This window comes from Medicago sativa, chromosome 6, assembly GCF_051527215.1.
Source record: "Medicago sativa cultivar Bolivia chromosome 6, Bolivia_mono, whole genome shotgun sequence".
Lineage (NCBI taxonomy): Eukaryota > Viridiplantae > Streptophyta > Magnoliopsida > Fabales > Fabaceae > Medicago > Medicago sativa.
In genome coordinates this window covers 56,962,576-56,976,750 of record NC_140754.1, presented here as the reverse complement: position 1 = coordinate 56,976,750, position 14,175 = coordinate 56,962,576, and the positions used below count along the sequence as shown (strand labels likewise).

The 14,175-nt window shown below is 34.4% G+C and overlaps 2 long non-coding RNA genes across 2 annotated transcripts; both read left to right on the top strand.

Annotated features, from left to right (window-relative positions):
• The first annotated feature begins 782 nt into the window (after positions 1-782).
• Positions 783-2,820, top strand: LOC146915842 (uncharacterized). Its single transcript, XR_015013591.1, has 3 exons — positions 783-1,049; positions 2,238-2,574; positions 2,722-2,820. It is a non-coding gene; the product is annotated as an uncharacterized LOC146915842 (long non-coding RNA).
• A 544-nt stretch (positions 2,821-3,364) lies between these two features.
• Positions 3,365-3,853, top strand: LOC146915841 (uncharacterized). The gene is made up of 2 exons (XR_015013590.1): positions 3,365-3,473; positions 3,629-3,853. It is a non-coding gene; the product is annotated as an uncharacterized LOC146915841 (long non-coding RNA).
• The last annotated feature ends 10,322 nt before the right edge of the window (positions 3,854-14,175 follow it).

Below are 14,175 nucleotides of genomic sequence, written 5' to 3'. Positions count from 1 at the left end.
ATAAATTAAAACACGGAGGTCTTAGCTAGCGCTTTTTTTAAAAAGCACTATCTATCCTTTTAAGTATATATAGTGCTTTGTATTGAAGGAGTCTGTATAGGTTAAATAAAAATAATAGATATTTAAATAAAAAACATGATTAATCGTATATGGCGCTTTGTATGAAAAGCGCTATATATAAATCAACCTTAAATAGCGCTTATAAGTTTAAAAAAGCACTATTGTATGCTTGAGAAAGTTAGCGCTTATAGCTTAAAAAAAGCGCCATTTTATAAAGTGATTTAATGTACATTAACTAACAGGTCCCCTGTTCGATCCCCTGCATAGCATATTTCAATTATTTTTTTGAATTTTAATGAAAAATGGATTGCAGTAACAAAGCACACCTTTTTTTTTTGAGGGGGGATTTAGTTTGTTATATATATAACAAACTAAATCCCCCCCTCAAAAAAAAAACTAACTAAATCCAAACTTTTTCAAAAAAACAAATTCAAACTTTTTCCAAAAAACAAATCCAAAGTAAAAAAACAAATCAAATATATAACAAACTAAATCCAAACTTTTCCAAAAAAAAAAATCCTCCTCCAAAATTCACTCATTCACAGATTTCATTATCTCTCTACCTTCTCTCTAACTCCAAACTCAACCAAAATCTCTCAACCTCCTCCACTCGTCGGCGGTACAGCTGCGACCATCACCACCACTTCCCTTTCAGAAATCTCTTGTCCTACCTTCCCACTTTCATAGTCCCTCAATCAAAACCCCATCAATCGAACCTCTCTCTCTCTCTCTCTCTGTTGAACTCTTTCCCTCCAATTTTGCGTTTATTGTTTCATGCAAGGGAGATTGGAACCGATTTTGCCTTTGATTTACTTGCATGAAATAGATAATGAAGGCAAACATTATCTCCACTTAATCTCAATTCATCAAAACCAATGGAATCACCCAAAAACGATCACATGATTGGAACTGGACGTCGGTAGAAACTATGAACATGAACATCAACATCATAACTCTCAATTCCATACGGGTGATGGTGCTAGTCATGGGTAACTCTTTTTTCCTCTTTGTTGATTTTCTGAAGTCATTTTTCTGTTTGTTAATTGATGAATTGGGACGTTAAAATTTGAGAAAATTAGTTTATAAGGATTCAATTTTTAAGGTATCTAAGAAAAGGGTTTTTTTTTTGTTAATTAAATACAAGTAAAGGGTTTTTGTCAATTGAAGGATCGGGGCCTTGAGAAAATCAGTTTATAACTGTTCAATTTTAGGTTTTTTTAGATTTTTCACTATTTTTGTTTGTTTTTTGAGGAAATTCGAGAAATCAGTTTAGTATAATTTAATTTTTAGTTTTTTTTTTCCTCTAGAATAGGGGTTTTTTGTTGATTAAGTTGTATATATAAATTCACATTTTTTCAGAATTGATCACTAATTCTGTTTTTTTTCCTCGATAAATTGTATAATTGGAACCTTGAGAAAATCAGTTTACAAAGATTCAATTTGTTACGGTTTTCAATTAAAGGGTTTTTTTTTTGTTAATTAAATTGAAATATATCGTTATTTATAATATCAAAATGTCTTAGGATTTTTTTTTTTTTACTAAATCTGTTTGTTTCATAAGAAATTGATGAATTTGAACCTTGAGTAAATTAGTTTATAAAGATTGATTTTTTTAACTTTTCAAAGAAAAGTTTTTTTTTGTTGTTACATGTGTTGTTAGATTAGATTAGATGCTAATATTTTTAGATTTGGTTTTCCATAATTTGCAGAAAGATAATTATAGGTGGTTTAGCAAGAGAAATGACCATTGGTTAGTGCTTTCTTTGTCTTCATTTAGTTTTAATTTGATTTTAATTATTTTAGAGTTGTTATTCCCTTCGAATTGTGGTGATTTGTAGCTTTGTGTATCAATTTCATACATGTTTTGGTTGGCTTTCGTGTTTTGCATCCCAATTTATCAAGCACTTCGGTAAATATGATGAGATTACTGATTCCGTCATCATGAAGGACAGAAAAACTGGACAGCCTCGTGGATTTGGATTTATTACTTATGCTGATCCATTTATGGTTGATAAAGTCATTGAGGACTCTCATATCATCAACAACAAACAAGTATGAATTGTATTTTCTACCATGTCTTTGCATAGGATTTTTACTCGTTTTGTTGTGGTTCTTTGTATCTTTAGGTGGTACTGTTTTGTGAATTTAAATGTTGTTTTCGGCTTTGTTGTATGCAGGCCTTTGATGCACTTCTGAATTCATTGGATTCAAGTGGGATCAGGGAGTCACATTTGCGACTAATGTTGCTAAAGATTGAGAATATATTTATGGAAAATGTTCAAAAGAATGCTATAACTCATCAGTATCCAACACTATTACGTTCAATGAAATATGGGGGAAAAATGTAAACCTCAAGTTAACATTTGTGATATCTATCTCACCCTTTATTGCTTGGAAGACTCACATTGCTGTTATTGCCATCTTACTTTAGCGTCAAATGATGGATTTAGTTTTTCTAAACATGCAATTCAATGATGGACAAGATTGCATAAGGTCTTACGGGCTTATATTGAGGTAAGTTAATAATATAGCTTTTCTTGTCTTGATCCTTATTTTTTTTTTTACTGAATTTTATATGTTGGCTTTTGAGGGATATATTATATTCATATTCTGATTTATAGGTATATATTCCACCTGAAACATTTCAATTAATTTGGACAGACCTTTAAAAAAAATATTGGACAAAAGATATTAGAAGGCTTTGTAGTAGATCATCTTCTGCTATATGAATTGCCCAAAAATGAAGAATATGTTTGACACGTAAGTGTGTGTGTGTATATATATATATTCCCTCAAAAATATATATATATATATATATATATATATATATTGATGTATATGAAAACTGTATATATATATATATATATATATATATATATATATATATATATATATATATGGTTAGTTGTATGTAATCTAAGTTTACATTTATATTTTGTAGAGTTCTACAGATTTTTCGCTCTGCAAGGGACGCTCAAGTATCAAAGAATAAATTTAACAACATATCATGGGTCCGAGTACAGGTTTAATAATATAACATATAACAACCTTAAAAAATTAGTGTATGAATAATATAAATAATTTGATTGATACAAACTTATCTTATTTTTTGTAGTGTCCTCGCCAAGAAAATGGTATAGGTTGCGGGTACTTTGTGATGAGGTTTATGAAAGAGATTCTCATTTCAAAACTAAACGAGATTCCAAAGCTGGTATGTTATTTTTTATATTAAAGTATAATATTTGTATATAATTAAGTTTATTAAGTAACATGGTTTTTTTTGTTATAATATATGTATATACATTGATGATTTCAAGTGTGTGACATACTCAAAAGATAAACTAAGAAAAATCCAAGAAGAATGGTGTCAGTTCATGCTCAGCCTAAAAGTTATATGATATTTTTATGATAAGGTGGGTTTCATGTTTCTAAATATATTTGCTAGAAGTGGTAGTTGTTTTAATTTATAATCTTGCTTTAATTTGTACTCATGATCAGTAGTACTTTAAATTTATCTTTAATATAATATAGTGTTATTTCTTAATGGTGTTTTCTGGTATATATTCAGGTGGAGGAGAGTGAACGAAATTTGGTAATGAATGATGATTTGCCTGCTTGTTTTGGATAAAAATGTTGAGAAGACCAAGAAGATAGATGAAGACTGCATGATACCATAGAAGATTTTGATCTTTATGTTAACTAATTTGTTGTAACTCCTAGAAATATCTATGTTACCATATTAGAGGCTATACATTTCTGACTTTTATGCTATATATACATACATTTTTTATGATATGGTTAAGTTTTCTTTGATAAATAATAGTCCCAATTATAATGTGCCAATATTATATATATTTCCTTTTAAATTTTTGACTTTATACATATTTTACTTTAAATTAATAAAAAGCGTTATCTGCAAAGGAAAAAAAAATTGACAAAAATAAAAATAAATGCTTCTCCTAGCGCTTTTTTTCCTTTATAAAGTGTTATCTAAACATATTGTTACATAGCGCTATATAAACCCTGCTTTAGCTAGCGCTTTATACAGAAAAAAAAGCGCTATATTACTTTTACCAGCGCCATTTATAGTAGCGCTTCAAAAGCGCTATCTAAAGCAAAAAAAAAAACGCTATATAAGCCCATTTTTGTAGTAGTGCCTGTTACGAAAATAAAGTTTGTAGCTTCAGCTAGAACTAGTGACACTACTGTGAAAGAACAAATGTTGCAACATCCTATTAAACCATCAAGTTCTGAGAAGGTATCTGCCTCTTGGAAATGTCACTATTGTAACAAAAAGGGCCACATTAAACCTTTTTGCTACAAGTTGTATGGGTATCCTAGGATAAATCACCCTAAGTTACATGAACCATTTGACATTAGGGTCAAGAAGGTGTGGAGACCAAAGTGTGTAGGTTTAATAGCTCATACATCCTTAAGAGTATCTTCTAGTGAAGACTGGTACTTTGTAGTGGGTGCTCTATGTAACGCCCTCCTTTTTATTTAATTATTTTAATTAGTTTTAGAATATATTTATATATTTATATGATGTATATGAGGGATATATGATTTGTTGAGATTAGATGTCTTTTTATAATTTAGTTAATATATTTTGTTGAGTGATATTTTGTTATGTTATATGTTGGTGTTTACTAGCATAATATATTTGTTAATTGTTATAGATATATATTTGTTATTTGGTGTATTATTATATATTTAGTAGAGAAATATTATTTATTAGAATATGAGGATTATTAGTGTGAGTAAAATTGGAGGTTAGAATAGAAAGAAGAATAAGTTGTTGGGCCTAAATAGATTTGAGAAGAATATTTTAGTATTATAAATAGAGAAGCTTAGGTTGGAAAGAGTTTACCTTAAACCGCTTTTTGGAAAAGAGGAGAACAAGAAAGAAGAGAAGAGAAGAGAAAAGTCAAGAGAAGAGGAGAATACCTTAGGAAAGAAGAACGTTGCTGCTGATTCAGGAATTAAACTAAGGTGAGGGTGAGACTATCTTCCATTAATATTAAGTTGTTAAATCATTAGATTGCATCTAACAAGTTGGGGAAAGTTTGTGAGAATTTGAGAATTAGGGTTTTGAGAGAGATTTGATGATTAGATGATGAAAACAGTCCTTAGATAACCCATATGATGACTATTGGATGTAGTTTTGAGGTTAGAACCATGGAATTGGATGAGATGTTGGTGAGTTTAAGAATTAGGGTTTAATAATTGTAATAGGTTGTTAATAGATTTGAGAACCCTTTGAATTTTCATACAGTAAGTTGATGAATAATTAATGTTCTAATGATAGGGTAATCATAGGGTAATGATTAGGGTCAAGTTTGGAGAGTATTGGATCGAATACGAAGTGGAAAAGATTTCCCCAAAGCGAAATCGCAGCTGAACTGCGATTTTGCTGTCAATGTGCAAAACGCGTTTTTATTGTCTCATTTTGACAAGTTTAAGTTCCGAACTGGGTTTAGGTGTAAACATGAAAGTTGTATGTATGGATGTAAGCTTTCTAAAGTTGTTGGTCTCACGTCAATAGTATTTATAGAACTTGAGTTATGGTCAAATTACTGCACGTAGGTCACAGTGAATTTTTATGGACTTTCAGCACAACTTTTCCGAATTTAAAATAAAAACTGGTACTGATCGGTACAGAATTGGTCTTAGACGTAAACATGAAAGTTTTAGATAATTTTGTTAGCTTTCTAGTGGCTTTGGTTTGACATGAAATGATGTTTGGTCTTTGAGTTATGATGAAAATACTACAGGGAGGTCTTAACAAAATTGTACAGTGACATCATTCTCTGTTTCATGTTTTTGCGTTTTGTTCATATGTTTCTGTTTTGAATTGATCTTTGTTGTAAACATGAAAGTTGTTTATATTTGTGATATCTTTCCAGTAGCTTTGGTTTGATATGAAAATATGTTGTGGATAATTTATTATGTTTTTACAAAGATACATAGTGAATTATTGTTGATGTTTTAATACGATATTATATGAAGTTGTTTATGATTGATGAATATGATGTTTTAAGATGTTGTTTATTATCATTTGATATTGTTATATTATGATATGACATGAATTATTTATGTGATCCATATGTTGTCAAGATGTTAAGACGTTAAGACGTTAAGATGATAAGAGTTGTTAAGTCGTCGAGTCGTTATGAAGTCATCAAGTTATTAAGATGTTATGTTGTCAAGATATCAAGATGTTAGGATGTCATAGATGTTCATGAAGTTATCTAAGTTGTAGGAAGTTAAGTCCATTGCATACTCATATACGTTGGTTGGGGGCTTGATGTTTTATCTTGGTTTTTCGGGTGTCAAACATTGATTAAGTTTGAACCTTTTTAACCTTTGATATCTTATTTTTTCTTGGGAAGGGAAAAAATAAGCAAAACCCTTGAGAATCGAGGTCCGGGAGTTGTTTTCGCTACGGGAAGGTGTTAGGCACCCATAACGACTATAGTATCCTATAGGAACCGTCTCTACTTTCTACGCGCGTGCTTTATTTTTAAATGCTATTTGAAGAATGATATTTATACCTAAGAGTTTACTAAGTCAAGAATTGGAGGGAGAAGAAGGTGTTTGAATTTTGTTTTATTGGACTTGGAGAAGTTTTGACTTCTTGCCTACATACCTTTTTAAGGGATCAAACTCCATGTAGTTCTCTTCCAAAAAATGTTTTTGTTTTTGTTGGTTGATTTTAATTTTGAAAATGGAATTTTGAAGAATAAGAGAGAGAGGCCTCAAGGGCATAAGATTTGGAAAATGTGAGGTGGAATTAGTTATTTTGCAAAAAAGTCTAAGTATGATTAAAGTTCATTAAGGTTTTTATTTAAGAAAATAAAGGGAAAATTCAATGGGATTTTGATCCCAAGGTTTCTTTGGGAAAAATACTTGAGTGAAGTTGTTCATGTTTTTTCAAAGGAGAATTTTTCTAAGTATCGTGTTTCCTAAGCATACATCTAAAGCATACAGTCCCTAAACATTCATCTAAAGTATCCATGTGATGTGTGTGCATGTGTCGGTGCTTGTGTCGGTGTACATAATTAGAGTCCATTGTCCTTTACATATGCCCTAGTTTACATTCAATTGGTAGTGGAAATGCATTGAAGTAGTACTTATCCCCAGGTACTAGGTTCGATTCTCACGGGAGGCAAAAACACTACTATAGAAGGGGGTAGTGATTAAACTTGTGAGTAACAGTGTCGGGGTAGTGGGACGGCTGAGTGTGGGACCCACCTGGGCTGTTACAACCTATAATTCTCATATCATGACCACTTCACAGAGTGTTTTATCTCAGTTACAACACAAGAATTATGAGGAAATATCAAGCCAAGCCTCATAGCACATTTTCAGGCATATTTTACACTTTATTTTCACAAGAACACTCACATTACTTGCAAAACAAGAAAGCAAAAATTAAACACCCAAAGCAAAAGGACCTTAGCTATTTTCAGAGGTAAACACATCACAATATCAAGACTTAAGCATCAATACCACATAGCATAATACCTTGATCAAGGTATAGTAAAACTTCACAAGATTTATCAAGAAAAAGTAAACAAAACACATGACATTATCACACATATTTTTAATCAAGATTTATCATGTAAAACAGATCAAGAATTATCAAAAAAATACAAGAAAACAACTAGGAAATTTTTAGGAAGTTTAACAAAATTTTCAAGTGAAACAGTGGTGTAAACAACAACATGCATGTTAAAATAGCAAGAAAATAGGTAAAAACGAAATCCAGTACAGAAAGTAGGCCCAAGCCCACACACATATGGATTCTGGATCACAAGGGAGCTTGTGGAACGTAGGATTGATCCAGAGAGGCTAACCCTAGATCTAACGGTGGAGGTTCAAGGTCCAGGGGTGAAACGAATGAACCGGTACGGTTTAACTGAACCAGACGGTTCAACAACGTTTATATAAAGGAAAGAAGACCGGTTCATTTCATTTCTCCCATTCGTTTCTCTCTCTAAGTCTTCAGACTTCTCTCCCTTCTCTCCAGAACTCCGATCATCTTCTCTGGCGGGTTTGACCACCGCCGACGAAGATTCTGGTGACGGAACCCTAATCTTCTCCGATCTACATGGATCTAAACCCTAAACTACTCTATTTGTCATTCTGATTTCGAATACGAGCTTAGATTTGAAAAATAAACGGTGAAATGCTATAGATCTACGTTTAATGTTTCGGTATCAAATCCTTTTCAATCTTTTTCGATCTTTCTCGAATGAACAAGTCTCAGAACTTGCTAATCTACGTCAATTCACCGTTTATTTATGTTTATGAGCCTTCGATGAAGATTTGAAATAGAAACGAGAAGATTTTATGAGTTTTACCTGTTGGAAATTGGAGATTCGAACAAAGAGAACGGTGAGAAAGATGTTGATGCTTCCTTTTCGTCGCTGATGAATGTTTTGATTCAAACTTCGAAAATAAATTGAAGTTTCTTCGTCTTCTCACTCTTCGTCTTATGCTTCTTCTCTACGAATTGATCGAACTGGTTCTTTTCTTCGATTCCTCTTCTTCTCACCTCTTCGTCTCTGTGATCACACTGATTCGTCCTTGAGATGGATCGGTGTTAGAATTGCAGAGAACGTAGTTCGATGATGAAGATTCACTTTGAATCTCTGAGAACTGCGAAAAAATTGTTTTAATTCGAACTGATTTGATTACGCAGTTGTTGGATTGAGTCTGTTTGTGATGAAATTGTTGTGGATTTGCGAGGAATTGATGTGGAATTGTGTTCTGGGAAGTTAGGGTTCATGATTTGGGGATGAAGTTCTTCATGAACTTCATCGTGTTCTTGGTGATTTTCTGGGTTTGATTTGTTTGATTCTGGAGAGAGAATGGGAAGGTGTTTATTGAGTTGGCACTGAATGAATGGTTCTGTTTTTGACTTGTGCAGTGATGTGGCCTTTTATAGGTTGCCATGTGTATCCCTGGACCAATAACAATTTGACACCTGGGCTGGATTGAATAATGGCTCGGCCTTGGATTGTTTTGGACATAGGGACCTTTCTGCAAACTTTAGAACTTTGGGACTAATCTGCAATTTTTAAAAAAAAAACAAAGGACAAAAATGCAATTTGCAAAAAAGGACTAAAAGCATAATTAGAAACCTAGAGGGACTAAAAATGCAAAAAAGGACTAAAATAAAATAACTAAAATTGAATTAAAAATGGTAATTTTGACTAAACGTAAAGTGAAACAAATAAAAATAACAAAACGGACTAAAATGAACCAATTACACAAATGAGGTTCTTTAAAGTAACCTCTCTCAGTCAAAATTTCATGTTAAATGACCAAAATGCCCCTAGGGACTAAAATGACTCAAAATGACTCGAATGCAATTTTTAAAATGGTTTTTAACAGGGAATTAAGGCAAGAGTTTATTCAAACGAATTGAAAAGACTCAGAGACAATTTTTCCAAAGTTTGAAAGAAATTTTAACATAGGAAATGACTAAAATGCCTCTAGGGGCTAAACTGACTCAAAATGACTTCAAATGCAATTTTTAAAATGGATTTTAACATGGAATTGAAACAAGGACTTATACAAGCCAATTGAAAAGACTCAAACAATTTTCAAGGACTAAAATGAGTTTGAATGCAGGAAATGACTAAAATACCCTTTTTTATGAATTTTGCAAATAAAATGCAGAGAAATATGCAATTGATCAGAGACAAATTCAAATGACTTGAAATGCAAGAGAAATATTTTTGGATGACTTGAAATGCAAGAAAAGAAGAATTGAGCTAGTATTTTTAGGTCCAAAATTAGGGTATAACAGCTGCCCCTACTTAAGTTTCTTTGTCCGGAGGGTCAAGAGACGAAGTCTTTGATTTGACGGGACGAAGATACTTAAATATTAACATTTGCACTGTTTTTGGACATAAAAATACGCTTTCAGATTTTCAAAAACATGAATGCCATTCAACATTTTAATTATGAATGCAAGACAATCAACTGGAGTCTACAGAGCATGCCATATCACTGGGGATTTAGGTAGGCATTAACAAGGTAGACAAGCCAGGGGACAAAAGGGAGGTACAAACTGTTCTTTGGATCGAACTAGCCACTTGACTATGTAATACAAACAGAAGGTGAGTACAAACTGTTCTTTGGTTCGAACTCGCTGCTTGACTGGGAATAGAAATACAGGACAGGTACAAGCTGTTCTTTGGATCGAACTTGTCACTTGACTGGAAACATAGACATATAGGTAGATACAAGCTGTTCTTTGGATCGAACTTGTCGCTTGATTGAAAACACAAACAGACAGACAGGTACAAACTGTTCTTTGGATAGAACTTGCTGTTTGATCGGGGACATAGACAAAAGGTTGATACAAGCTGTTATTTGGATCGAACTTGCCGCTTGATCATTATCACAACGTATGGGCAGGTGCAAACTGTTCTTTGGATCGAACTTGTCGTTTGACCAATAACAAAATATAAACCGGGTGCAAACTGTTCTTTTGGATCGAACTTGTCGTTTGACCAGAAACACAGGCATATAAGCAGGTACAAGCTGTTCTTTGGATCGAACTAGCCACTTGACCAATAACAAGACATATAGCAAGATACATTGGAAGTTTGATTTAACAAGATACAAATTGAGGGTAGACTGACATTGACTTAATTTGAAGATAGACATGACCATTGTTGTTGGCCCAAAAGCAAATTGAGAGTGGATTAGCGTTGATTTGAATTGAATTGAAAGTTGACATTGAAAGAGACATTGGAAGTTGAAAATAGTCAGCGACATAGACATAGACATGGTATTGAATTGAGAGTTTAACAGAGACATAGACGTAGGCATTGAATTGAGAGTTTAACAGAGACATAGACGTAGACATAGGCATTGAATTGAATTGGAAGTTGTGATTGAGTTGAATTGGAATTTGAGATTGAAAATGCAACATGTATAAGCACACAGAAATGCATGATTATGCATGTATGAATGCTTGGAAATGCATGATTGATTTACCATTTGGCAGAGAAATTTCGCAGAGACAGACAAAACATTGGAAGATTGGGCACGTGGTGGCTCGTGCTATAACATATACACACGGGAATCCTCTTTGGAGAGATCGTCATTGAGAGACGTATCGAAACCATGGCTGAGGGCAATATATCATATCACGTACAAAACTTTGTAGAGCAGGGAACTTGGAAGGTTTTTTGATACAGGTCGCCATTGTTAGGCGTGTCAGTGCTGGGTAAACATTGGATGTTCGCATCTGTGGTCAATGCTTTTCATATTATTTTTCATTTTTCATTTTTCATTCTTTCATTTTTCAATCCCATTTTTGCCTGAACCGCCTTTTCGGATTTTCGATCCATCGGGAATACATTCTTTTCATTGCCCCATTTTTGACTGAATTGCCTTCATAGGTTGTCAATCAGCAGGGTGCTCATTTTTGCCTAGGCCGCCCTTTCGGGTTTTCGACTTAGCGAGCTTTTCATTTGCATTTTTCAAATTCTTCATTTTCATTCTATTTTTTCATTCTTGCCATTGACCACAGATCATCCTGGGGAACAACCTGCTTGTAACATGTATTGGAATAGACATTGACACTCATTTATTCGTGCATGTTTCACTGGAATCTATTTTGTTGCTCAGGTTTGCTTTCAAAATAGACAGAAAAAGGTTTTTCAATTTTCAAAGATGCTCGTTTCAGACATTGACATTATCAAATAGAAAGAAAATATTATGTATACAGTATTGAAAATAGAAAGAAAATAGAGTTTCAAACAACAGCACAGGCACAAATTGATGTGGAAGGGTGAAAGTCAGCCAAAGACATAACCCCACAGATTTACAAAGCTTGGAAAATGGTAATTTTATTGGTTGGTGGTACATTGAACACGATGACCGCTATATTTCATAGAAATTTTGAATTCACAAGTACAGAAGCTTCTGATGAAGATGATCATTGACAGTTGCAGATGCCCCGAGGGGTGATGGTGATTTGCCAGATATAGTTATTTGTCTTTTATTATCAATCTCATTTTTGCATGAACCGCCCTTTCGGGTTTTCGGCTCATCGAGATGCTCATTTTTTCCTGAGTTGCGTACAATCTCAGCGAGCTTTTCATATTCATTTTTTTTTGTCCCTAACTTTTGCCTGGATCGCCCTTTCGGGTTTTCGATCCACCGGGAAGCGCATTTTTGCCTAGGCCGCCCTTTCGGGTTTTCGACCTACCACGCTGTTCTTTTCTTTTTAGACAAAGTATTTCTTGACTATATCGGCATTTACAGGATTCGGAAGTTCAACACCATCCATGTGTGTAAGGATCAAAGCACCACCAGAGAAAGCCTTCTTGACAACATAAGGACCTTCATAGTTAGGTGTCCATTTGCTCCTTGGGTCAGGTTGTTAGCTTATCCTTCTTTTCAAAACAAGTTCGCCTTCCTTGAATTCTCGAGGTCGGACTTTCTTGTCAAAAGCATTCTTCATTCGCACTTGATACAACTGTCCATCAGCCATAGCGTCCATGCGTTTCTCCTCAATCAAATTCCACTGATCATACCGACTTTGACACCTTTCAGCCTCAGTTAGTTTTGCTTCCATGATCACTCGAAGAGACGGAATCTCCACTTCCAGAGGGAGAACAGCTTCCATGCCATACACCAAAGAGAAAGGGGTCGCCCCAGTTGAACTGCGCACTGTAGTACGGTAACCATGCAAGGCAAAAGGTAGCATCTCATGCCAGTCTTTGTAAGTAGTGACCATCCTCTGAAAAATCTTCTTGATGTTCTTGTTAGCGGCCTCAACTGCACCATTCATCTGAGGTCTATAAGGAGAAGAGTTGTGATGTTCAATCTTGAATTCTTCACATAAAACTTGCATCATGCTATTGTTCAGATTAGAACCATTGTCAGTGATGATCTTGTTGGCAACACCATATCGACAGATGATGTTATTCTTGATAAACTTTACTACCACTTGCTTGGTTACATTTGCATAGGAAGCAGCTTCAACCCACTTGGTGAAATAGTCAATCGCCACTAGAATGAAATGATGTCCATTGGAAGCTTTTGGTTCAATTCTCCCGATCATGTCAATGCCCCACATAGAGAAAGGCCATGGGGAAGAAATAACATTGAGGGCATGTGGAGGCACATGAATCTTATCAGCATAGATTTGACATTTGTGGCATCTCTTAGCATGTCTGTAGCAGTCACGCTCTATAGTTATCCAGTAATAGCCGGCTCTTAACAGTTTCCTTGACATGGTATGGCCCGTAGCATGGGTTCCAAAAGTACCATCATGTACATCATGCATCAATTTCTCAGCTTCTTGTTTATCAACTTATCTCAACAAGACCATGTCATAGTTCCTCTTGTATAGGATTCCTCTGTCCAAAAGGAATCTACTAGCCCATCTTCTCAAGGTCTTTTTATCCCTGTTGGAAGCACCAGGTGGGTATTCATGATTCTGCAAGAACTGTTTGATATTATAGTACCAAGGTTTTCCATCATTCACATCTTCATCAGCCTAACCTGGCATATTTTCAATAGTAAACACATGAGCGGGTCTATCGAGACGTTGCACCTTGATTACGGGCACGTCATTCCAGTGATTCACACGAAACATGGAAGACAAAGTAGCAAGAGAATCAGCCATCTGGTTTTCATCCCGAGGGATATGGTGCAACTCAACCTTTGTAAAGTATGTCAACAGACGTCTTCCATAGTCACGGTAAGGGATCAACTTCTCATGATGAGTCTCCCATTCACCCTTTATCTGATTAATAACAAGTGCAGAATCTCCATAGATGTCAAGGTGCTTAATTCTCAGGTCAATGGCTTCTTCAATGCCCAAGATGCATGCTTCATATTCAGCCACATTGTTCGTGCATTCAAAAGTTATTCGAGCAGTGAAGGGAATGTGGTGCCCCTGCGGAATCACAATAATAGGTCCAATCCCTTTTCCATCAGCATTAACAGCACCATCAAACACCAATCCCCATTTGCTATTGGGATCTGGCCCTTCATTGATCAGTGGTTCTTCACAGTGTTTTGCTTTCAGATACATAATCTCTTCATCAGGGAAATCAAACTTAATCGGTTGGTAAT